The following is a 23,965-nucleotide window of genomic DNA, read 5'->3' on the forward strand; positions in this document are numbered from 1 at the left end:
CCAACAAGTGTCTTTCTCAATGTCTCTTATCCATTTAGACCACCCCCCACCCACAACCCCTACAGCAACCCCAGAGTTGTTCTCTATATTTAAGAGTCTCTTATGGTTTGTCCCCACCCCCAGTGTTTTTATATTATTTTTGCTTCTCTATAACCATTTTTTAACTACCATATCCAGTCCATGGATCCCACTGCATTTATTAACCATCATCCTCTCATATTTCATTTTTTCGACTTTTCAGCCTCCATTCTATGCTGCTTTAAAACTCCAGCTCTGGTTACATGCGACTCTCTACCTACCCCATGCTTATGAGTGAACACTGAAATGCTGCTGGAGAAAACTACCAATCAGGTTGGCTGGTTTTGCTTTTCATTTATGACCATGGAAGGGACACTATGTGTCTCTTCTACTACATCCCCCACTCATTTAGGAAACCATTTTACAGTCTCTGTTTTGCAGTTTCCTTTTGCACAAGCTTGATCTTTCTTCCCATTTCCTCCCTCTCAGCTAATAACATCACTCATATTTCACTGAGAAAACAGAAGTTCCCAGAAGACAACTCCCAGCTCTTCTCACCAGCAGGCTTAGCTCCTCACATGGATTTCTACACTCTTCCCCACCCTCTCTCAGTCACCATGATGGGTCTCAGCTGCTTCCCGGGACCAATTCTTCCCTTTCTGTATTCAGTCTTCTAGCCGTTTCTCTACTCATGGATCTGTTTGCTCTAGTCCACCAAGTATTCTTTCTCTTTCCTTCCCTCCTGCATCACTGATCTTTCCCTCTCTAACGATCCAGGGGATCATTCCCATTGGTATATAAACATAGTGTAAAATGCCATTAAAAACACAAAGCCTTCTTACATCTTATACCTTCCCTCAAGATATGATACCCTTTCTCTGGTTTCTTGAGATACTCATTATGTCCAATTCTCGCCTTACATTCTCTCTTGAGCCCACTCCACTCAGGCTTTGTCCTTCCGGTGCACCAAAGCTATTCTTTGCAAAGTTATGGAAGACCTCCAAGTCGCCAAATCCAGTCATCAGTTCTCAGTCCTCATCTTCAGTTACTCACCAGCATTAATTGCTTCTTCCTTGAAATGCCTCTTGTAGTGTCTGGGACAGCTTGGTCTCCTGATTTCCCTTCTAGCTCCCTACCTGTTTCTGTTCTGTCTCCTTTGTAGCTCCTACCCCCTTTCTCGTGTCTAAATGTTGGAGAGCCCCCCCAGGTCTTGGGACTATGCCTCATTCTCTTCTCCATATACAAGATTTTTCTGATTTTTCTCAAGGCTTCATATGTTGACAACTCTTAGATTAGCTTCTCCTGTCTTGGCTTCTCCCCTGAGCTCTATACACTTGTAGACCCAACTTTCTATCACCTCCTAGGTGTCTAACAGGCGTTTTGAGCAGAACTCTTGATTTTTGTGTTCTCTTTGTCTTTCCCATCTGTATGACACCATGATTCAGCTAATTATCTGTGCCCCAAATCTAGGAGGGACCTTTGAGTCCACTCTTTTCCTTATACCTCAACATCAATATAATCTTTAAAATATAGCTCAGATTCATTCATTTCACAACACTTACACTGCTATCACCTTCATCCGAGCCTCCATAATGTCTCTTGGGTTTCTCAAAGGCTCCTCACCCCACCTCCTGGTGTTCTTTGCACCTCCTTTCAGTCAGTTTTTAGAACAGCGGTCAGTAATGTTGTCCAAAGCAAAACTGCTTACAATCTTTTAATGGTCCCCAATTCTCTTTAAAAATAAAAATTCCCTGCAATTCTACATAATCTGGCCCCAGCAATCCCTCCAACTGCATCATCCACACTGTCTGGCTCCATCAGCTCCAGCCACACCAACTTGCTCACTTGTCTTTGCACACTCCAAACTTGTTCCTGCCTTAGGGTCTGTGTGCTTGCCCCTCACTTCTCCTGAGATGTGCTTCCTCCAAAACTGCAGATTGCTTTCCAGGTGCACTAAATTCTTTTGTTCAAATAGCACATGTTAAGAGAGACCCTTCCTTGAAAATCCACTCCTAGTTAGTCCTTAATATTCTCCTTTAGTTTCTTATTCTGCTTTATGAGATTATATATTTCTTTGTTTATTGACTATTATCCTTCATGCTAAAATGTAGGTTCAGTGATCATGAGAAATGTGTCTATCATGTGAGAATCAACTTATTCACTGACATACCTCTAGTGAATAACCCTTAGCATGGTGTAGGTACTCAATATATATTTGTTGAATGGCTATATGTTTGAATTATTTTTGATATTTGACATATCAGCATTGTTGTATCCTTTTTGTGGATTGTAAGTTTTATAATTTAAAAATATTCTTTGTTCCAGTTAATGTTCTGGTCTTAGACTCTAGCTTATCTGATACCAATACTTTTTGCCCATTTTCTTTTGTTTACATTAGATGTCTACATCTTTGTGTATCTCTTTCTAGTTATTAACTTGTATTCATAGTGGTAGCTCCTGTTTCATTCCAATTTGGCAACTCCAGATTGAATTGTTTTTTGGGATTAGTGGCTTTAGCAGAGGCTAAACCCACATAGAAACATTAACAGTTGGAATTCCTTTTTTAAAAAAAAAATGTTTATTTATTTTTGAGGGAGAGAGACAGAGCGTGAACAAGGGAGAGGTAGATAGAGAGGGAGACACAGAATCTGAAGCAGGCTCCAGGCTCTGAGCTATCTGCACGGTGTCCGATGCAGGGCTTGAACTCACAAATCATGAGATCATGACCTGAGCTGAAGTTGAACACTTAACCGACTGAGCCACCAAAATGCTTGAACAATTGGAATTCAGGCAGGTTTCTTGGAGTTGACACCTTGAATAAGAGCCTTCTCATGGGATGTGGAAGGGGTGAAGGAAAGGAATGGAATCTGTGGGCTCTCTTCATTTGTTTTTGTTGAGTTTGAATATCATTTGTGTACAAGAAGCTAGGATGGAGGTGCCTGGGTGGCTTAGTCCGTTAAGTATCCGACTTCTGCTCAGGTTATGATCTCACGGTTTGTGGGTTCGAGCCCCGCGTCGGGCTCTGTGCTGATGGCTAGCTCAGAACCTGAAGCCTGTTTCAGGTTCTGCCTCCCTCTCTCTCTGTCTCTCCCCTGCTCATGCTGTCTCTCTCTCTCTCTCTCAGAAATGAAAAAAAAAAAAAAAAAAGAAGCCAGGATGGGAAGAAATGTGGTCTTAGGTCAAGTTGTTAGTAGATAAGCATATTTGAGAGCCCTAATGTTTTGCTCTGAGTGGCATGTTTTCCACCAAGCTCATTTCTGAATAGATTCTGGTACTGAATGACAGTACATGAGAGAATTCTGCAGGAGTTTTACCCACTTACTGTAAATCACATTACAGTTAAACTTTTCTCTGAACACCATTTTCACAACAGTTATTCTAACCTGGGACCAAGACTGTCATTTCTCCCTCATTTTAATCCTTAATATTGCTGTTCAAGGCCCATCTGCACTCACAGCTGAATGGGGAAGATTAGGCAGCTGTGAACAATAAAAAGACTGAAGCACATTTATGCTCTCTTGGTGACATGTCCAATGTGATGATCCTCAAATTTTTTTTTAATGTTTTATTTATTTCTGAGAAAGAGAGAGACAGTGTGAGCAGGGGAGGGTCAGAGAGAGAGGGAGATACAGAATCTGAAGCAGTCTCCAGGCTCTGAGCTGTTAGATCATGACCTGAGCCGAAGTCAGGTGCTTAACCGGCTGAGCCACCCAGGCACCAGCCATCACCCCATATGATGATCTTCTAAAACTCTGTCTCACACCCCCCCAAAAATCATAGAATATTTTCTCTTGTCACCAACTCTAAGTCAGTTGCTAATACTGTAAAACTAATTCCTCACTGTTCTAAACAAGTGTGTCACTCACCTAAATATCCTTTTTGACAGAAGCAACTAGATAGCTAATAGTCCCTGGTCATGTGAATAAAGTAGTAAAAGAAACATAAATTTGAAGAGGCCATCTGGGGATTTTTATCCCTTTTAAATTTTATTATAAACTTACTACCTTCAGAAACTTCTGTAATATACCAGCAGGTAGAGGTCCAAGTTTGACCATCAGATCCAAGAATGAGAGTAGATTCTAAGACGTAATTACCGGTAGCACTGATTTAGCCAAGAAGATCTGTACAGTCGTCCACTGGACATCGAAGCTTGCTTAACTGAAATTCACAAAAATCAATACGACTTTCTTGAACTTTTACATTTCAGGGCACTTGTGGATTGATTGGTAAGTCTCCTCTGTATTGTGAGGCTGAGAAAAACAAAGAAACAAAAACCTCAAGTAAAATTAAAGACCTGGGGAGGATTTCCTGTTCCTGCTTTGATAAGTAGGTTCTCTTCCTTGCCAATTTGTCAACTTTCTTTTTTTAGCATTTCCTAATATTCACTCATTTATTTATTCATTTACTCATTCATTTATCATTTACTGAGTAATTTCTATGTGTTAAGCATTGCTCTCAGATCTATCAGTGAACAACATAGACAAATTCTTGCCTTGTGGAATGTTCGTTTTATTAAGGGGAAAATAATGTTGTAGGAATAAGCAAATAGACACATAAAATGACAGTTTGTGAAAAGTGCTGTAGGGAAAAATAAACTTGAGAACCCAGAGGGTAGTCATCCTCATTATTGAAGAGTGGCAATCTTTTACTCTCTAGTATGTGATTATTAGATATCCCATTTAAAAGGCATTCCAGCTATCATGTTGTTAAATTTCAAGACTTGGTTTTGTTTACGATAATTGTTCTATGCAGGAGTACCCAGAATGGCTGCATTGGAATTTCCTGGAGGTCCTTATTGAAAATACAAATTCCTGGGTCCCACCCAAGATGCAGTACACCATAATCTTTGTTGGGGGTAGGGGGCGGGATAAGGCCTTAGCTTGTGTGCCATTGAGTGAGTATACTGGCTAAGTGGATATACTGGCAGGCTAGGAATCACTGCAGCTATGTAAGGAACATAAAAGGTATTAAGCACAGCCATTCTCTCAATTATTAATAGATGGAGAAATCTGTTAGGAACAGTGTGGGACAGTCTGTGGCTTTTGTTGACCTTTCCTCATCCTTAGTCTCTCTAGGCTGGAAAAGGTCAGAATAAGCTTCATGACCTCAATGTAGAGCCTCAGTTACTGAGATTCCTGTGGCACCTCAGGATCACTTTGAGGTCAAATTGGGCAGGTGTTTTGGTAAATGGGGTGGGGATTTATAGTTGGGCACGACTGTGATATCTAACTCTTTGAACTGAATGCACAATGGTTTGAGATAAATTGTGGATGCGCCTCATGCGATAGAGAATAAGAGATGATCACTCACATCCGAGGTGTGGCTGTATTGTGACAACCTTAGCAACTTAACAGGCAAGAATTGCACCTGATTTTCAAAAATTACGAGATAGTAATTTTTTTAGTAATTTTTGACTCATGTTCAATTTTTTTAAAAAAATTTTAATGTTTATTTTTTAGAGAGACAGAGACCAAGCATGAGCAGAGGAGGGACAGAGAAAGAGAGGGAGACACAGAATCTGAACCAGGCTCCAGGCTCTGAGCTGTCAGCACAGAGCCCAACGTGGGGCTCGAACTCACAAACTGTGAGATCATGACCTGAAGTGAAGTCAGACACTCAACCCACTGAGCCACCCAGGTGCCCCTGTTCAATTTTTAACAGGACTTTGGACAATAATCTTGCATGAAGTCACTAAGTTAATTAGCTGCAATATTATTTGTAATTAGTCAACCTCAGATCTATCAGGATGTTATATTGCTTGAGGTTAGAGATTCTGTGGAGGATTTAATGACTGTGGTTATATTCTGTGGCGACCTTTCACATATCTACCTTTCGATTGATAAATCACCTCAGGAACTTAAAAAAAAAAACCCTGCCCCACCTCCAGATATTTGGAATCAATTGGTCTGAAGTTGAGTCTGGGCATCTGATTTTTTTTTTTTTTTTTTTTATTAAACATCCTGAGTGATTCCGCTGTGTGGCCCAAGGGGAGGATTACTGTTCTGTGGGTTACAAATGTGGTGCCTCGGCCTTCCTCTGTCCTTGCACAAGAACAGACCTCCTTTGCTCTTATCAGGCCCCATCTCTTCCCCTAAGTTTTGTATTCAACCAGAAACATAGAACACATTAGCCATACCCAGGTACCTGTCAGGGAATGGGCTCTTAATCGTATTTCTACTCAGTAACCATCAGATGTTAATGCAGATAAACATTACTAAACATCTTCCCATAAAAATTTATTGAGTTCCACTCAGATAAGGGAAAAGAAAAAACCCAAGTATTACTATAAAATGAATAATCACTAGTTCCTACTTTTTAGCCACCAGCAGAATGTCTTAGTTATTGTAAACTATCTTGTGTTTTTACTTTTAAAATGTTTACTTATTTATTTTTAAGAGAGTGAAATAGAGTGAGAAAGCAAGAGAGAGAATCTTAAGCAGGCTTCATGCTCAGCATGGAGCCTGACGCTCTCATGAACTGTGAGATCATAACCTGTGCCAAAATCAAGAGTCTTTGAAGCTTAACCAACTGAGCCATGCAGACAACCCATCTCTTGTCTTTATATAATTGTGTCTTACAATATTTAAAAATTTTGATATGTAGAGATCCCTTGTCCTTGCATTTGGATGACAAGCTTTTAAAAGAAGGGACTTTGTCTATTATGTTCCAATCTTTTACCTCTCTTATGTTTCCAGAACAAAAATGGTGCCAGGAATCTGGTAGGTGTCTGATAAATGTTTTAAAAAGGATGAATAAAGTAATAAATGAACAATTGATCCTTGCATCTCAGGTGACAGAATTTTAATTGTACCTCCTTAGAATTGTAAATATCTAGGGAAATGTATCAAGCATTTTAAGTCCAACAATAAAAGCAAGTACCCTAAGTTCTATTAAGAAAACCAAATAAATCCCGATAGTGACATCCTTTCCTAGGTAGAGTCAGGCCTTTGTCTTCTTTCTGCTGAGTATTCTGTACTCCATACCTTTAGCAAGTCCACAGCTAAATGAGAGCCTGTATGCATGCTTAGCAGAAGAGGCGATGGATGGCAATTTATCAGTTTCTTTCTATGTTGGTGGCTAAAACTTATGGCTCTCAGCACTCCCAGTTGCCAGTGATTGATGGGCTTGTTTACTACTTCTCCCTTTGGTCTGGAGGGAGATACTGAGTGGGGTTTCTGCCAGCACTCTGGAAGGTTTGGCTGAGTCCCAGAGCCAAGAGTTCTGCAGCCCAAGCTGTGTTTACCCCTCAGAAGCCCTTGGGCTTTGGGGGATTTTAATCACTTTCCAAACAGATGCATTGCTGTTAGGATGGACAAGGTATTGAAACTCGCACTCTGCTCAGTAGAACCTAAATTCTGTTCGGTCATGAAAGTGTCCCTTTTTTGCTTCCAACAGAGAAATTACGTGGAAAATATTGTGTCTTCCAACTTCATTCCTGTTTCCACAGTTACGTTTCTGACCATAATAGAGAGGCTACTAAATTCTAAGCTCAGGTTATGAATAACACCTCTTTGGTTGAACAAGAGAGTTAAATGGAAGCTTATATGTGAGATTCCACTAAACTCTCTGTGCAAGCTTACACAAAATAGTATGCAATTTGCAACTTTGAGAAAGAGAATTATGTGTGTGTGTCCATGAAGAATTATGTTTCACACATACAGGTGACATGTGTTTACTTTTCATTATCTGACAAGGTCCACAGTGTGTTACCTAATTGCAAACATTGGCTTTCACACAAAAATAAAACTTACTTTTAATTTCATAGAACTGTCCTATGAAGAGGAACAGTTAAATTCTCACCAGAATTTAAGCCAAAAATAATAAAAAATCTTTTTTTCTTGTGCCTTCTTGTGGCCAAAAAAACATCATATACACAGTCTGAGAATTGACTTGTATTGCTTTGTACGCCTGGCATCCTCTCTCTTTCTCCCTTTTATCCATCCTGTACTAGGTGTTGCCTTCTCTGAAAAGCCCATAGAAACCAAATCTGGTATTTTTATTGTGTTGAAAGGATTCTGGTAAAAACAGGTTCTAAATAAACATGACAGGTGTCAAGAAGAGCAGCTGGATTTGGGTTCGAGGTCTAACAGATGGGAAAACATGAAACTGGAAATGGAGAGAACAAACCTTTGGTTCTCTGACACAGACACCATTGTGGTTGTGGGCTTGTGACCATTTCTAAGAGCTGCTAGCCACCAGCCTTCATCAAATTGTGACGCTGAGTTCAAAGTGAAGAATGTCGAGAGAATGATATTGAAGACAGATGTCCCTTACAGGGATAGCAAGAGAGGGGAGGAGTCTGTATCTACTGACTCAAAATTTTGGTTAGATAAATACACTGTTTTTCTGAACATATCTTTGGTGAATAAAGACTCTTTATAAAAAAATTGCCTGTGCTATAGTAATAAATAGATATTTTATAACTCGTGCTAGGTTTTCTACCTTTGCAACTTCTGATTCTTTAGGTCATGTGAGTCAGGATCTGAACACTGGATATTGTCAATAACAAATTATTTCACTAGCTCTAGTCTTTGTAGACTCTCCCCGTACCCTAGTGTTTCTGGAAACATCCAAGGCATTTTATTTTTAAGCTCACCAATATACCCTTTTTAGCTATAACAGGTCAACTGCCATTTCTTCTTCTTCTGCTCTTAACTTCCTGAGGGGTCTGTTGCCGAGAACCTCAATTTTCAGCAAGTCTTGTAAGAGAGCATTTCAATTGCTGCCACCATGTACAGCATATGTGAGTCACTATGCTGGGACTCTTTTGGCTGCAAGTGACAAGAGCCAAGGTTAATTGTGTCTTGATTGGCTGATGAAATCCAATGACAGGATTGCAGTGATCTCAGGAGCATGGGGAATGGGGGAAATCCAGCCTTCTCAGGAGTCTTCCTTTCTCATCTCTTTCTTTTGTCTCTGCTTTATTCTTTAAGAAAAAAAAATTAATGTTTATTTTTGAGAGACAGAGCACGAGTGGGGGAGGGGCAGAGAGAGAGGGAGACACAAGATCTGAAGCAGGCTCCAGGCTCAAAGTTGTCAGCACAGAGCCCAACGTGGGGCTCCAACTCAGGGGCTGAAGTCGGTTAAGCTGAAGTCGGATGCTTAACTGACTGAGCCACCCAGGCGCCACCTCTGTGTTATTCTTATCTTGAGACTAGCTGCCTCTTCTCCAAGCCACATGTTGATAGTATCTAATCCTTGTACTTCCTAATCCAGGCTCCCGAAAGTGAACGTCATCTCTAGAATTTCTAGAATTTTTCAGGCAGGGGCCTTGTTGGCTCAGTGTGGGTCTGTGCTCTCCCCTGGATCAATCAGCTGTGGCTGTGAGGAAATGATACTATGATTGGCTGAGCTAGAGAGAGCGTCCCACTCCTGGACCAGTCAGTGGGGGTCAGCCAGCAAGCTCACGTGCTTACCCGGCTGCTAAGTGATGTGTGGTCAGCAGTCACATCTGTCTTCATCACTACTGAATAGACCTTCTTAGAAGTAGGCATTTAAAAAATTGCAGAAAGAATGGATTGTGTGTGTACATGCGTGTGTGTGCATGTGTGTATGTGTGACGTGGAGGGTTGGGGAGTAGAGAAGAAGGGTTTCTCATACATTTGTAACACTGTCTTTTCTCGCTGATGCTAGAGCGGCAAAACTGAACCGGATAGAAGGTGTTCCACAGTTCCAACGTCATGCTGATTTCTAACGGTGCAAACTCTGGGGGTCATCTCTTCTACGTTCCGTGCTCCAGTGAGGTAAAGAGAATTCCTTTCCCATGGCTGCCGCTGCTGCGGTCTGCTCACATCTGCTGAGGTCAGGCTGTGCTCGAGCTGTTCTTGCGTGTTAGTCACTGGCACCTGGGAGTAATGGTAGACGGCGGATGCTTCTGCCCTTGTTCATGCAGGCCACGCAGGACCGTTGCTGACATGGGGAGAGCCTTCTCCTGCTCACAGGCCAGAGTCTCTACAGCAGTGGAGGGGGGTTTTATGTGTTCCTTCAGCAGCATCTGTGGGTCCTTCTCTCTGGGACTCCACGGTGAGTTCATTGCTGGAGGGCCATCTCAGACCCCAATATCATGTTCCGCTGTTAAAAATTCCCCTTTCTTCTGAGATTATGGCATCTGGACTGTGTAAAGTTTGTGTTCCTGAGTAATCCTTCCTTTAGGATCAGTTATTTCCCACATGTTCCTGTGGGCTTCCTGCAAATCATGCTGTGGCAAGTCTGCTCTGTCCTCCAGACATGCCTAGACATGGCTTAATCTTGACATTGGAGGTTTTTTTTTTTTAGATGTTCATTTATTTTTGAGAGAAAGAGAGAGAGAGGGAAAGAGAGAGCAAGTGAGTACATGAACTGGGGAGGAGCAGAGAGAGGAGACACAGAATCTGAAGCGGGCTCCAGTCTCCGAGCTGTCAGCACAGAGCTCTACACAGGGCTCGAACTCAACAAACTGTGAGATCGCGACCTGAACTGAAGTCTGACGCCTAACCGACTGAGCCACCCAGGCGCCCCTAAACATGCTTGAATCCTAAAGTGCACATAATTTAGGCTTGAACTGGACCCCTGTGCGGGTGTGGCTGCATAGAGTTAGTCAGAATGCCCTAACTCATGACTTCTATTTGTCCATTTCAAACATCCCACGCAGGAGGGTGGTTCAGGACCAACTTTGGGTGTCCTTGGGAATGCTGAAAACTGTGTCTTCCCAAGCTCCACCCTTCCCTTCTTGTGTCCATTTACTTCCCTTCTGGATGATGATTGCCCTTTGCCTCAGAGGCATTGATCCACCTAGGTATTCATGTTAAAAACATGAAAACCTTTTAAATATCTGCTGCCATACTGGACTATAAATTGTTTGCTGATTTAATTGTGTACGTGTGTGGGGAGTTTCATTTATGCGGCTCTAGCCAGGGGAGAGGGAGGTGCTCTTTGGTGCGTGGTTGAGCTGGTGGAGGCAGGTAGGACTGAAGGCAGCCTCTTTCCAAAGATTCCATGTGTCCTTGGAGAGAATGAGTCAGGAGGAAGCCACACAGAGGGGCCTAGAGGCTTGTTTTCAGGAGCTTCAAGGATGGAGGGGTAAGAGGTCACTGTTACCTGCTTCTTTGGGAGCTGGAGCTCACCCCGGAGATACTGTGAGGCCAGCCAGCTAGTGAGCTGACAGCTTCCCCTTCCTTTTTTCCCTGGCCTGGGTGCAGGTCAGCGTGGACTCAGTTTCAGCCACTCACTCTTGTAGCAAAGTGGATATTTTTTCAAACGTACTGTGTTTACTTCTTATCGATTTGAAAGTAGTGGCAACACAATGGAAAACAATTTGGAAAACAGAAAAGATGAACAAATATGAATGTTTACCATTCAAATGAAAAAGGTCAACTTTTTTGATATATAATAATTCCTTTGCTTCTTTTCTCAGCAGAGTTTTAAAAAATAAACACAAATAGGAAATAGTTTGATCACTCGAAAGCAAACTTTTCTATCTTATTTGTTTTACTTATCCATTCTATTTGCCTTTTATATACATTTTCACATGGTCTTCATAACCCTTTGGCATGTTTTCAACATAAATTAAATTTGGTATTTAATTATATTTTCACCCCCTGATACAGAATGCTTCCTTATTTGATTTTAACTTCTGGAAATAAGGCTTCTAACAATGGAATCTGTTTTTAGAAAAATCCTCTTTAATAATAGATGTGATGCCGCAGTCAGTTTGGAGCTTAGAGCTCCCTTGATAACGGAATTGGGTCATAAGACTGAACCATTTTGCTGGTTGAGATAACCCCAAACACCCATCCATCATTAAGTTCAGTTGGGTAGTTATGTAACCCAGTGTAAGGGAAAGGGAGAGGAAACATGTTGTATTTCATTTACCATACATGGCCTTCATGATTTGTAAATTCAGAGAAAGGGAATTTGCTACTTCTCAGGCCGGTTCAGGGCTGAAGCTTCTTCTCATCTCTCACTCTATTTTTTTTTTTTTTTATGTCTCCTCCAAAAATCTCAACAAAATTTATGTAATTTCTTTTTCATTGATGATCTGGGTAGAAAGGACAGCATCTTACTCTTTCAGCATGCAGAAAGTAAATTTGAGAATTAAGCCACTTTCCAGAGAGTTCAACTTATCTTCCAAGCCCAGTTACCCAAACAAACACAACCCCAGACCACTTCCCAACGGCCTTAATTATATGACTGTTCAAGTCCATGTGGATTACTTTGGCCTGGATTGTTTTAATATTACACTTTCGGTATCTACCTTTATTTACCAAAGAGAGGAAAGTTTATGTGTCATTGTGAATGTCTCACCGATTACTTTAGAATTCTGCCCTGCAGTAAGTGCTGGTTTTACAAGTTTTCTGGTTTGAAAGAATGACAGAAAACACCCCTGAATAATTACCGGAGTAATTCTGGAAATTTGCTCGCTGTGGCTTTAGGCACCACATTCATTAGCTCTACAACTCAAATGTCCATCCTCCGAAACTGGGATGAACTGTGGGGATCAACCACCTCTGGGCAGTCAGTGTCCTCAGAGAGCAAGGGACGGGCTGGGGAGGGGAGGTGCTATTAGCTTCTTTTCTTTTTCAGTGTGGACAAAACCCCTAGTGCATTAGATTGCAAGTTTATTAAATTTTATTTGTACCCATAAATAATTTTAAGGAGACTTTGTGTAAAACAAGTTAATTTGAGAGACCATCTGTTTTGGCTTGTGGCTTTGCATTCTCTCTTCTTTGTCTTCATTCTACCTCCCAAATTTATTTCTACTTCTGATTTTGCCTGGTAGAGAAGGTTGAGTTGGCATGTGTCTTGTGTCTTGAAGGCTGTTTCTAGTCCCAGTAGTTCTAACTGTGCCTTCAGAGGAAGGTCACAGCAAAAGGACCGACGATTGCTTGGCGTGAGAGGCACATTGTCAAGAAAAGAGAAAGGGAATTGGAGTGTTACTTGGCCGTCAAAAAGAATGAAATCTTGCCACTTGCAACTAGGTGGATGGAACTAGATGGTATTATGCTAAGCAAAATTAATCAGTCAGAGAAAGACAAATATCATATGACTTCACTCATACATGGAATTTAAGATACAAAACAGATGAACATAAGGGAAGGGAAGCAAAAATATAAAAACAGAGGAGACAGATCATAAGAGACTCTTTTTTAAAAATGTTTATTTATTCTTGAAGAGAAAATAGAGCACAAGTTGGGGAGAGGCAGAGAGAGAAGGAGACACAGAATCCGAAACAGGCTCCAGGCTCTGAGCTGGCTGTCAGCACAGAGCCTGATGCGGGGCTCGAACCCAGGAACTGTGAGATCATGACCTGCGCTGAAGTCAGACGCTCAACCGACTGAGCCACCCAGGTGGCCCGGCAAGGGTTCATTTTTAAAATTTAATTTCAGTGTGAAATCTGAAGCCATATCAGTGAGCTATCTGTGTGCTGTTACATTCAAATCTTTTTGTGACTGACTCTTGTAACCACATTTAGTTTTATAACAGCCTGCATTGGTTATTTGGAAAATATTGGTTCACTGAGTTACGCATAGTTTCTAAATGTTAACACATTTTGTGACACAATATGATGAGACTGCATTAATTTATATCATGACAGATCCTATCAGAAAAGCCTGTATTACAAAGTTGTCAACCTCAATGTTGGGTATGAGGTTTTCAAGCTTGTATTTTTGTTGAAAGCTCAAATTTGGTCATTGGCAACAAATACTACTTGTTATTTTCCTTAAAGTAACAGGCTTGCGTTGTTCATTTTGGAGAAAATATCTGACAAATATGCAAGTTGAATAATCACAATCAAGACTGTCAGTGGATCTGGGGTGCCTGGGTGGCTCAGTCGCTTAAGCGTCTCACTTCAGCTCAGGTAGGCTCAGGTCATGACCTCACGGTTTGTGGGCTTGAGCCCCGCATCAGGCTCTGTGCCAACAGCTACCTCAGAGCCTGGAGCCTGCTTCGGATTCTGTGTCTCCCTCTCTCTCTGACCCTCCCCTGCTCACGCTGTATCTCTCTCTCAGAAAGAAATAAAAAAAAAAAACTTTTAAAAAAATAAAAAAAATATTGTCAGTGGATCTTTCAGACAAAATGATGTTCCATGAAAAGAGCAGCTTTTCACAACTGAAATGATGGTTCATGTGTTTTTCCTCAAGACCAACATTGCTCTTCGATATGTAGCAGAAGAGCTTTAAAAGTTGCTAAAAGAATAAATCTTAAAAGTTCTCGTCATGAGAAAAAAAATTGAAACCATTTTGTGGTGATGATGTTAAGACTTATTTGGATCATCTCACTATTACAAATGATTCATGTTGTGCACCTGAAAGTAATATGTCAATTATATCTTAATAAAAAGTTTTAAAAAGCCTTTAAATGAAGAGTGGAATATGTGGATATGTACTATTTTTTTTCCCACACAATTAAAAATACATGTACTTAAAGCTTAAATCTTAATAAAATTAACATCTCTACTGCTTTATAAAGAACATCAGTAAGTGAAACTGCTGATCCCTGGGTGGCAAGCACTGACTCCTGATTTCGGTTCAGGTCATGAACTCCAAGTTTGTGGGTTCAAGCCTCACGTCAGGCTCTGAGCTGGCAGTGTGCAGCCTGCTTGGGATTCTCGGTCTCCCTCTCTGCCCCTCCTCCACTTGTGCTCTCTTTCTCTCTCTCAAAAAATGAAGTAAAAAACCCCTGCTATTCAGATGTTCATCATTAGTATTATTTTATTGTATTTTTTGAACATAGTTGACTCACAATGTTACTTTAGCTTTAGGTGTACAACATAGTAGGTCACCTTCCTTCTACATTATGCTATCTATGTTCAACACCAACTGTAGCTATCATCTGTCACCATACAACACTATTACGATATCACTGACTATATTTCTTATGCAGTACCTTTTATTCCTGTGATTTATTCATCCCATAACTGGAGGCCCGTATCTTTCTCTTTCCTTCAGCCATTTTGTTCATCCCTCCAACACTCTTTCCTCTGGCAACCATCAGTTTGTTCTAAAAATTTATAAGTCCGATTGTGCTATTTGTTTGTTTTGTTTTGATTCTACATGTGAGTGAAATTATATGGTATTTGTCTTTCTTTAACTTATTTCACTGACCATTATACACTGTATGTCCATCCATGTTGTTGCAAATGACAAGATCTCACTCTTTTTTATGGCTGAATGATACATATCACATGGTTTTAATTCATCCATTTATTTAAAATTTTTTTAAACGTTCATTTATTTTTGAGAAACAGCACAAGTGGGGAAGGGGCAGGGAGTGAAGGAGACACAGAATCCAAAGCAAGGTCCAGGATCTGAGCTGTCAGCACAGAGCCTGATGTGTGGCTCGAACCCACAAGACCGAGAGATCATGACCTGAGCTGAAGCCGGATGCTCAACTGACTGAGCCACCCAGGTGCCCCTCATTCATTTATTGATGGACACTTGGGTTGGTTCCATATCTTGGCTATTGTAAATAATGCCACAGCAAGCATAGGGATGCACATATCTTCTTCAATTAGTCTTTTCTCATCTTAACTATTTTTATTGAACATACACAATAAACACATTGGGTACCACTGCCTTGAGTTGTGCTTAAGCACTAGCCGTTTCTCCCACTGTTGCTTTGCACGATCTGTGCAAATGCCAACATTGAGGAAACATCACTAACATCATAGTGTTGTTATGAAGATGGCTCTGATATTCTGACTTCGTAGCCTTCCTGAAAGTGACTCAGGGATCACCAGAGGTCCGTGTGCTACTCTTTTAGAACCATGCTCTAGATCCTTAACAGGTCCTTTTTTTCTGGTCTACATTTTTGGCATTTTATAGAAGCAGACCAAGTGAAAAAATTCTAGGACGTGAAATTTTAATGCTTTTATAGATTACAAGTTTTAGTCTAAAAGAAACAGTGATGTTTCCCACTGTGCAGAAAGAATTTCCAGAAGTCAAAAGCACACAGTTCTCCAATTTGTCTTAGAATGTGAGGATGAAAAACAATTCCAGCCTTTTAGTATTTACTCATTCAACAAATATTTTTAAATGTTTAGTATTATAAAGTTACATAGAAATGAGAAATAGAAAATTTAGAAGTGATAAATATATATTCATGTACTTTTATTACAATGTTTCTAAACATTAATTTAAAATCTATTTTTTCGGTGTATGCTCCATAGAGTAAATTTCATTTGTTTATTTAGGTGAATATATACTTCCAATTTCGGGTAGAAGAATCCTGGTATCAAGTCAATTCTGTAACTATGGCCAACAGCTACAAAGTTAAAATATTGCATGAAATTGGGGCGCCTGGGTGGCTTAGTCGGTTGAGCGTCCGACTTTCGCTTAGGTCATGACCTCGCGGTTCGTGGGTTCGAGCCCCGCGCCGGGCTCTGTGCTGACTGCCAGCTCGGAGCCTGGAGCCTGTTTCAGTCTGTGACTCCCTCTCTCTCTGACCCTCCCTTGCTCACGCTGTCTCTCTCTCCTAGAAATTAGAAAAAAAAAATATTGCATGAAATTTAAAGTCTTCGCTGCGCCAAGTCCTCTTTCCGGTTTTTTCTCTTCCTTGCCCTCACCATCCCTCTCCTTCCCCGCCTTCCTTCTTTCCTTCCTCCGTTTCTTTTTCCTTCCCTTTATTTTTTCCTTGCCTTCCATTTGTGGAGAAAACTTCGTTTTTAAAAAATTATCGGTAGTGAAAATTTTTAATCTGTTAAAGGCTTTTTTTTTTGGTCTGTTGTTTTTGTTTTTATTTATTCTTTTTTTGTTTTTTAATTTTTAATATTTTCTTTTAAAGACTCATTTATTTGGGGGAAGTGCAAGTGGGGGAGGGGCAGAAAGAGGGGGACAGAGGATCTGATGCGGGTTCTGTGCTGACAAGGTGACCGCAGTGAGCCCCATGTGGGGGCTCAAACTCATGAACCACGAGATCATGACCTGAACTGAAGTCCAACACTCAACCGACTGAGCCACCCAGGTGCCCCTTATTTTTATTTTTAAAGAAACAGTCTGTTTTTGCTAAAATGTATTCCTTGGAGTGCATCTGAAATAATTTTTACATATCACTCCTGTCTTCCTTTTTATTTTTATTTTCCCTCTACAAGTACCTTTGTGAATTCCTTTACATGCATAAGGTTATCCTTAGAGTTCTATGTGGCAGTGCTAGCACCGACATGCAGAGCGGTTGCTGGGCTCTGGTAGTCTAAGAACTGTGTAGCAGTTAAGAGCTCTGGAATCAAGGGGCCTTATATTCTACTTGTGTATCTAATGACCTTGGCAAAGTTACTTAACCTCAAAAGCCTTGGTTTCTTTATCTATCAAAAGGGACTCATATTAGTACCTATTATATGAAGTTTAATGAAAATACAGTGCAGTGACGGGCATAGAGCTAACATTTAATGTATGTTACTATTACTTCTGAGTCTCAGTGTTCTCAGAATTCATGCGAGATGATATATAAATTAATTCCTTTCTGTATGATTGACTTTTGTGCAAATAAAATTTCTGGAAACTATCGGCTACTGTTCACAAAGAAAATCTATTAATATGAGGAGAATCGCAAATCTACATGTACGCTACACACAGATGTCAAAAGAAAAGGCAGTTTGTGTTCTCTCCGACTGATTTAATCTTTCTTGTAAGTACCTAATGTATACTGAGTAGGAAAGTGGAACAATTTATTCTAATCCAATTGTTGGGAAAATAAGAAAAGTTATGCACCATAAAATGGCCAACAGGATTAAAATAAGCTCTAGTCCCTAGTTTAGAGATCTTCTTCCTGCCCTGCTTGCCTTGCACTAAATTAATGCTAATGCAGAATGCAGAAGCAGCAGATGATAAATTGTCCCCCATGCTTGTGCTCCAGACTCAGACCTCTGGAGAGGGGTCTCTGAGCCTGCTGGTGTGAAATAAAACTCAGATCCACCAAGATGTCCGAGTGCCTCTTCGTTTCTCCACCAGTGATCCAACCTGGTTCCGTAACACAGTAATTGTAGTTTAATGCAATAGTTTAAGCCTTTAGGCAAACTGGTATTCTTTTGGTCTAAATTTTGGTATTTCGGTTTCCTTCTTTTCAACCTGCTTTTCTCCCACATGGTATCTTGGTCTAGTGGAGATGGGTATCCTGTGGTGAAGGGAAAGAGACAGTCTTTAAGATGTATCTTTAAGGCTATATATTGTCCTCCAGTGTCCTGTGGAAATGACTCTTGTTTGCCTCTGACCACTCTTGCCCTGTTATCCTTAGAGACTGAGGTTGTTGTCTTCTCTACAAATCAGGGAGGCAGATGGGGGTGGCTAAGTAGCTCTTTGGTTGCTGGCCATAAGCTCTCTGTGACATGTATTCCGTCCTGGAACGCTTTGCCGTCGCCATGCTGATTCCCAAGGGACCCAAAAGAGCTGACTTTTGTGTGTCACCTATCGTCAGGTGGGAACATCTATTTTAGGACAACTCAACTAAGATCCTTCTACTGCCTAATCTCACTGTGCTACAACTTATACTCTGTTACTACCACTCCTTCCCTCCTGTGAAGGGGCTGTGAAGTAGGGTTCAAGTCTTTGTGATTTTAGGCATTCTCCTTAATCAAATATGCTTCTCCTGTCTGGGGCTTTGCTTCTGAGATAAGAGAGCAGGACACACACATCTCACCTACTTTTGCTTGCTTTTCTTCACCCGGGCTAGAAGGATGGGCTTTGTACCTCCTTTATGTCATTTCCCTGGGTTTTGTGACTGGACACCTGCCTGCCTCTCCAAGTGTTTAAAGTGGTGCTTTGTGATTTAGATGTCTCTCTCCAGACAGCCTGCTTTTCAAGTCTGCTCTTTCCCTTCAAGAGGTCAAGAAAGTCAGCTCTGAGATTCAAAGCTGATCAATAGTGTCTTTGTTTAAGGCTCTTTCCTCTCCTAGAGCAGTAACTCAAGGCTCAAATTGATGAAGAAAAGCTGAAAGCATTTACAGGGGAAATTAAGAACATTGCTTAAATATTTACTGAATAATGCCCATTGTTATGTTAATTTACCAAATATTTACAAAATAATGTCCATTGTTATGTTAAGTTACCAAAAATGTTCTCCCAACTACAAAACCCATACTTTTCCCAGAGCTCAATATTTGGCAATGGGCAAGCTTGTGGTCGCTCAGGGCAAGACAGAAGAAAATCAGAAATGAGAAGTTTAAAGAGATTTGAAGTAGTTGGAATTTAGACACAAGGAGTGAGGAAGGAGAGGGACCTATTTAAGATTCTCTTAGATCACTTGTGCCAAGCGTTACTGCTGTAGAAACGGGAAGTATTCTGGAACATTTTCTGATGTTGCTTCAAGACTTAAATATCTCCATTTCAAAGGATTATTAGTAAAATGACTAGTTGCGGTCCAACACATATAGGTCTCACCCACTGGTATATCCAGAATAATTAGGGTGTAATTTAAAATATTGCCAGGGAGAATTTCTTTAAAGTTTCAGCATTTGCTTTGAGACCACCCTAAATGAATTAGGATGCTGGAGTCAGGCTGTCTGGAGTTGAGTCCTAGACCACACTCAAGCGACACATGAAAAGTTCAGTTTTCGGATCTATAAAATGAGGATTATAATAGCATTTGTTGAGTACATAATAGTTTTTGTATGCCGGCTACTCTCCTAAGCGCACACACGTTAGTTCATGTAATCAGGAAATAACCTCAGGATGTATTATCAGAATCTCTGCAGACGACAAAAGTCGGGTCTCTGAGAGATTAAACTACGTATTCACCACCATATAGTTAGCTACAGGTGAAGGTAGGATTAGAGTCCAGGCAGTTAGCGACAGTTAACACTTTTGGACATACTCTATGCCAGGTGCTAACCTAAGAACCCCATATCCTATGAGATAGGAACTGTTTTTATCCCATTTTACTGATTAGAAAACAGCACAGACAGGGTAAGTATTTTGTGCAAGCTGACATACTCATTAAGTATGGAGCCGGATCTCCCCTGCTTGGCTTCAGCTCAATCTTTTCATGCTACACTGTGTCAAAGGGCTTTTGTGGGCAGTAACTGAGAAAATCCGTGTGAAATACTTAGCACAGTACCTGGCACAGAGGAAATGCTCAATAAACATGGACTAATTAGTATTAACCAGGAAGTCCTATAAGTTGCCGAGTGTGATTGAGATCATTTAAGCATGGAGTGTGCCGTGCAGGTAAGCCTTTTGTCACACGTGCTATTCTCAGAACTCTCATCATGATTTGGGTTTATATAATTTCATTCATTCATTCATTCATTCATTCATTCATTCATTCCTCCAATCTTGCCTCACACGCCACTTTTAGTATGCCAGCACTGTGCCAAGTGGTTTGGTATGTGATGTGGAAATACCTTTTTGGGAAAAGGCTCATGGATTCATTGTACTGAAGCTAAAGATGAACAGAACAACTTTAAAAATAAATTCTATATCAGCAGCTGGATTTCTCTCACTAGCAAATTTTAGTGGTTTGAGAGGAACTTGTTCTGGGATTTGGTGATGCTGAGTAACACCCCTTCATGCTACATTTTTGCACTGATCTTGTAACCTTTCCCCACTCCTAACTGAGATGTTATTTTTTAATCTGGAAACTGTGTACCAAAACTTTATAGCTTTTCACTTAATGTCTTGCTCACTTTTATTTCCTTAAGTATTTTTATTTTTAAATTTAATTTGGGAGGGAGGCAAACCATAGGAGACTCTTAAACACAGAGATCAAACCAGGTTGCTGGGGGGGTGGTGAGGAAGAAGGGAAAATGGCTGACGGGCACTGAGGAGGGCACTTGTTGGGATGAGCACTGGCTGTTGCATGTAAGCAGTGGACCACCGGAATCTACCCCCAAAACCAAGAGCACACTGTATACACTGTATGTTAGCCAATGTGACAATAAATTATATTTTAAAAAAGCTAATAAACATGTTATTTATTTAAAAAAACAAAAACAAAGACTATTTTTAATTATTTTAGCACCTGAAAATTTATTATTGTCATTTTTCACTCTCAAAACTTACGATCTTGGCCTTCCTTCTTGCCTTTGTATACGACCCAAAGAGAGACACTGGCTGTTTGGACAATGTTAGAGCAAACTCTAGGAATGTCACTGATCGCATGACCTTTGCAGCCAAATCCAACAACCAGAACCTCATCATTTTCCTCAGTAAAATTCGAACAACTGTCATTGGTACAAAAGCTGTGTTTTTTTTTGTTTTTTTGTTTTTTTGTTTTTTTTTTTTGCCATTCTCCATCAGCTGGACCCTGTCACACTTCCTGATGGCAGAATCTGGCTGTTTGGCTTTAGCCTCTGTTTTTTCCAGCACAATTTCCTTTGCGTGGGAAGTGCCTCCAAAAGCATTGACCTTCAGAGCTATGCCCAGATGGGCTTGCCCGTACTGTTTACCATGCCACTTCTGATCTCCTCGGTGGCTACGGAGCTTCCTGTCAGTTTGGAGAGCGAGATACTTGCCCATCCGGCGGATGCCAGGGCCCTGAGCCAAAGAGAGAAGCAGCGCAGGAAGGAGCCACCTATTTCCTTAAACGTTTTAAAAACAGGGCTTCTGTTCTAAATGCCATTTTGCTTCCCCTAAGGGGAAGGAGAGAGTAGGTATAACCTACAAAGCACAGGTCTCAGAATCAGAACACAAGTTCAAAGGCAATTCTCTTGGCTTTTTGACCGCTAGCAAGTTGTTTAACTGTGTTAAACCTCAGTTCCCTCCTTTGAATGGAGATAGTGATTTCTACCCCACAAGACGACTGGGTGATTGAATGAAGCAGCGAAAGGCAGAAACCTCCAAAAGAGCTCTTGCTCCTGTAAGGCACGTACTTGCCTTATGTATTTCTTTTCTTTTCTCTCTCTCTTTATATTTTGTTTTGCCTGTATCCAAATATAAATATAAATGTAAATATATATATATATTTATATATTTCTCTTCTGGTTTGTCTCTTTTCTGTTTTTTATATTATTTTTGCTTCCTCTCCCCTATGTTTGTCTGTTTTGTTTCTTACATTCCACATATGAGTGGACTCATATAATATTTGTCTTTCTCTGACTGACTTATTTCGCTTAGCATAATACATTCTAGTTCCATCCATGTTGTTGCAAATGGCAAGATTTCATTCTTTTTGATCACCAAGTAATATGCCATTATATATATTTGTATGTATATATACACACACCCCATCTTCTTCATCCATTTGTCCGTTGATGGACATTTGGGCTCTTTCCATACTTCGGCTATTGTGGATAGTGCTGCTATAAACCTTGGGGTGCATGTGCCCCTTCGAATCAGCACTTCTGTATCCTTTGGATGAATACCTAGTAGTGCTATTGCTGCATCACAGGGTAGTTCTATTTTTAATTTTTTGAGGAACCTCCATACTGTTTTCCAGAGTGGCTGCACCAGTTTGCATTCCCACCTGCGGTGCAAAAGAGATTCTCTTTCTCTGCATCCTCGCCAACATCTGTTGTTGCCTGAGTTGTTAATGTTAGCCATTCTGACAGATGTGAGGTAGTATCTCCTTGTGGTTTTGATTTGTATTTCCCTGATGATGAGTGATGTTGAGCATTTTTTCATGTGTTTGTTAAACATCCATATGTATTTTTTGGAAAAGTGTCTGTCTGTTCATGTCTATTACCCATTTCGTCACTGGATTTTTTGTTGCCTGTTTTCTCCTTTAGGATTTTGGTGGCTTCCTGTCTTATGTTTCGGTCTTTCATCCATTTTGAGTTTATTTTTGTGCATGGTGTAAGAAAGTGGTTCTGGTTCATTTTTCTGCATGTCGCTGTCCAGTTTTCCCAGCACCACTTGCTGAAGAGACTGTCTTTATTCCACTGGATATTGTTTCCTGCTTTGTCAAAGATTAGTTGGCCATATGTTTGTGCATCCATTTCTGGGTTTTCTATTCTGTTCCGTTGTTCTGAGTGTCTGTTTTTGTGCCAGTACCATACTGTCTTGATGACTACACCTTTGTAATACATTTTGAAGTCCGAGATTGTGATGTCTCCAGTTTTGGTTTCTTTTCCAAAATTGCTTTGGCTATTTGGGGTCTTTTCTGGTTCCATACAAATTTTAGGATTGTTTGTTCTAGCTCTGTGAAGAATGCTGGTGCTAGTTTGATAGGTATTGCTTACAGTTTGAGGGGATCTTAAAAGCCAAAGGGAGTCCAGTGCCTGCTCCAGGCATGCAGTCACAGCTTCTCTGCTGGGTGGTACCCCTGGAGAGAAAGGCTCAGGTATGTGAAAAGCACTCTAAGGCAGATCCAGTGGCCACAGGATGCTCTGTTGGTGTGAAGGAGATGTCCTTTCACAAAATCCACCATTCTCAGAAAGATCATGTAATTTTTCTTATTCTTTATATGAAAGTCTTTCAAATATTCAAAGATAGTCCTTTCTTCAAATTAAACAACTTTTTTCTTAATCTCTACGGGTTGCCAATGTTTCCCTCAGAATCCAGAGCACAGAACAGACATGATTACCAACTATCTTTTCAAGCAAATTTCTGTTAAGCCATATCTGTCCCCTATTGCCATGAGGATTTTATTTTCACCTAAAAGAAGATTTTATTAATACCTGAAACAGGATTTAAACTGAGACCTATATGATTTCAAAGATACAGTTTTCCTAGCACCGTATTATTCCATTATAACCTATATTCGAGGCACAGGAAACTCTGATTTTCTCCAAATACCCAGTGTTCTTCATCATAATTCTACACAAACTGTCACTTCTGCTTGTAACACTTTTACTCATTTTTGTCCTGGTAAATTTTAACTCAGTTGTCTATATTCAGGACTCTGCCTTTTGCTCCCTAGGCCCTAACCTGTCACCCAGCAGACAGCTCTTACTTCATGAGCCCGTATGAGACACCTCACACGCATCTATAGAGAAGAAAGTGGAGACGATGGTCTAGGTTTTGCCATTTTTAAGTTTGCCCAATTTTACTTAAAATAATTGAAACTCACAGAGGACTAACCAAGTCAGCAATGCCTTTGA

The 23,965-nt window shown here is 40.5% G+C and overlaps 1 pseudogene; it reads right to left on the reverse strand.

Annotated features, from left to right (window-relative positions):
• Positions 1-20,976: 20,976 nt before the first annotated feature.
• LOC144224639 (small ribosomal subunit protein uS12 pseudogene) lies at positions 20,977-21,443 on the reverse strand (annotated as a pseudogene).
• Positions 21,444-23,965: the final 2,522 nt, after the last annotated feature.

Source organism: Crocuta crocuta, unplaced genomic scaffold (genome assembly GCF_008692635.1).
Source record: "Crocuta crocuta isolate KB4526 unplaced genomic scaffold, BGI_CrCroc_1.0 scaffold92, whole genome shotgun sequence".
Classification (NCBI taxonomy): domain Eukaryota; kingdom Metazoa; phylum Chordata; class Mammalia; order Carnivora; family Hyaenidae; genus Crocuta; species Crocuta crocuta.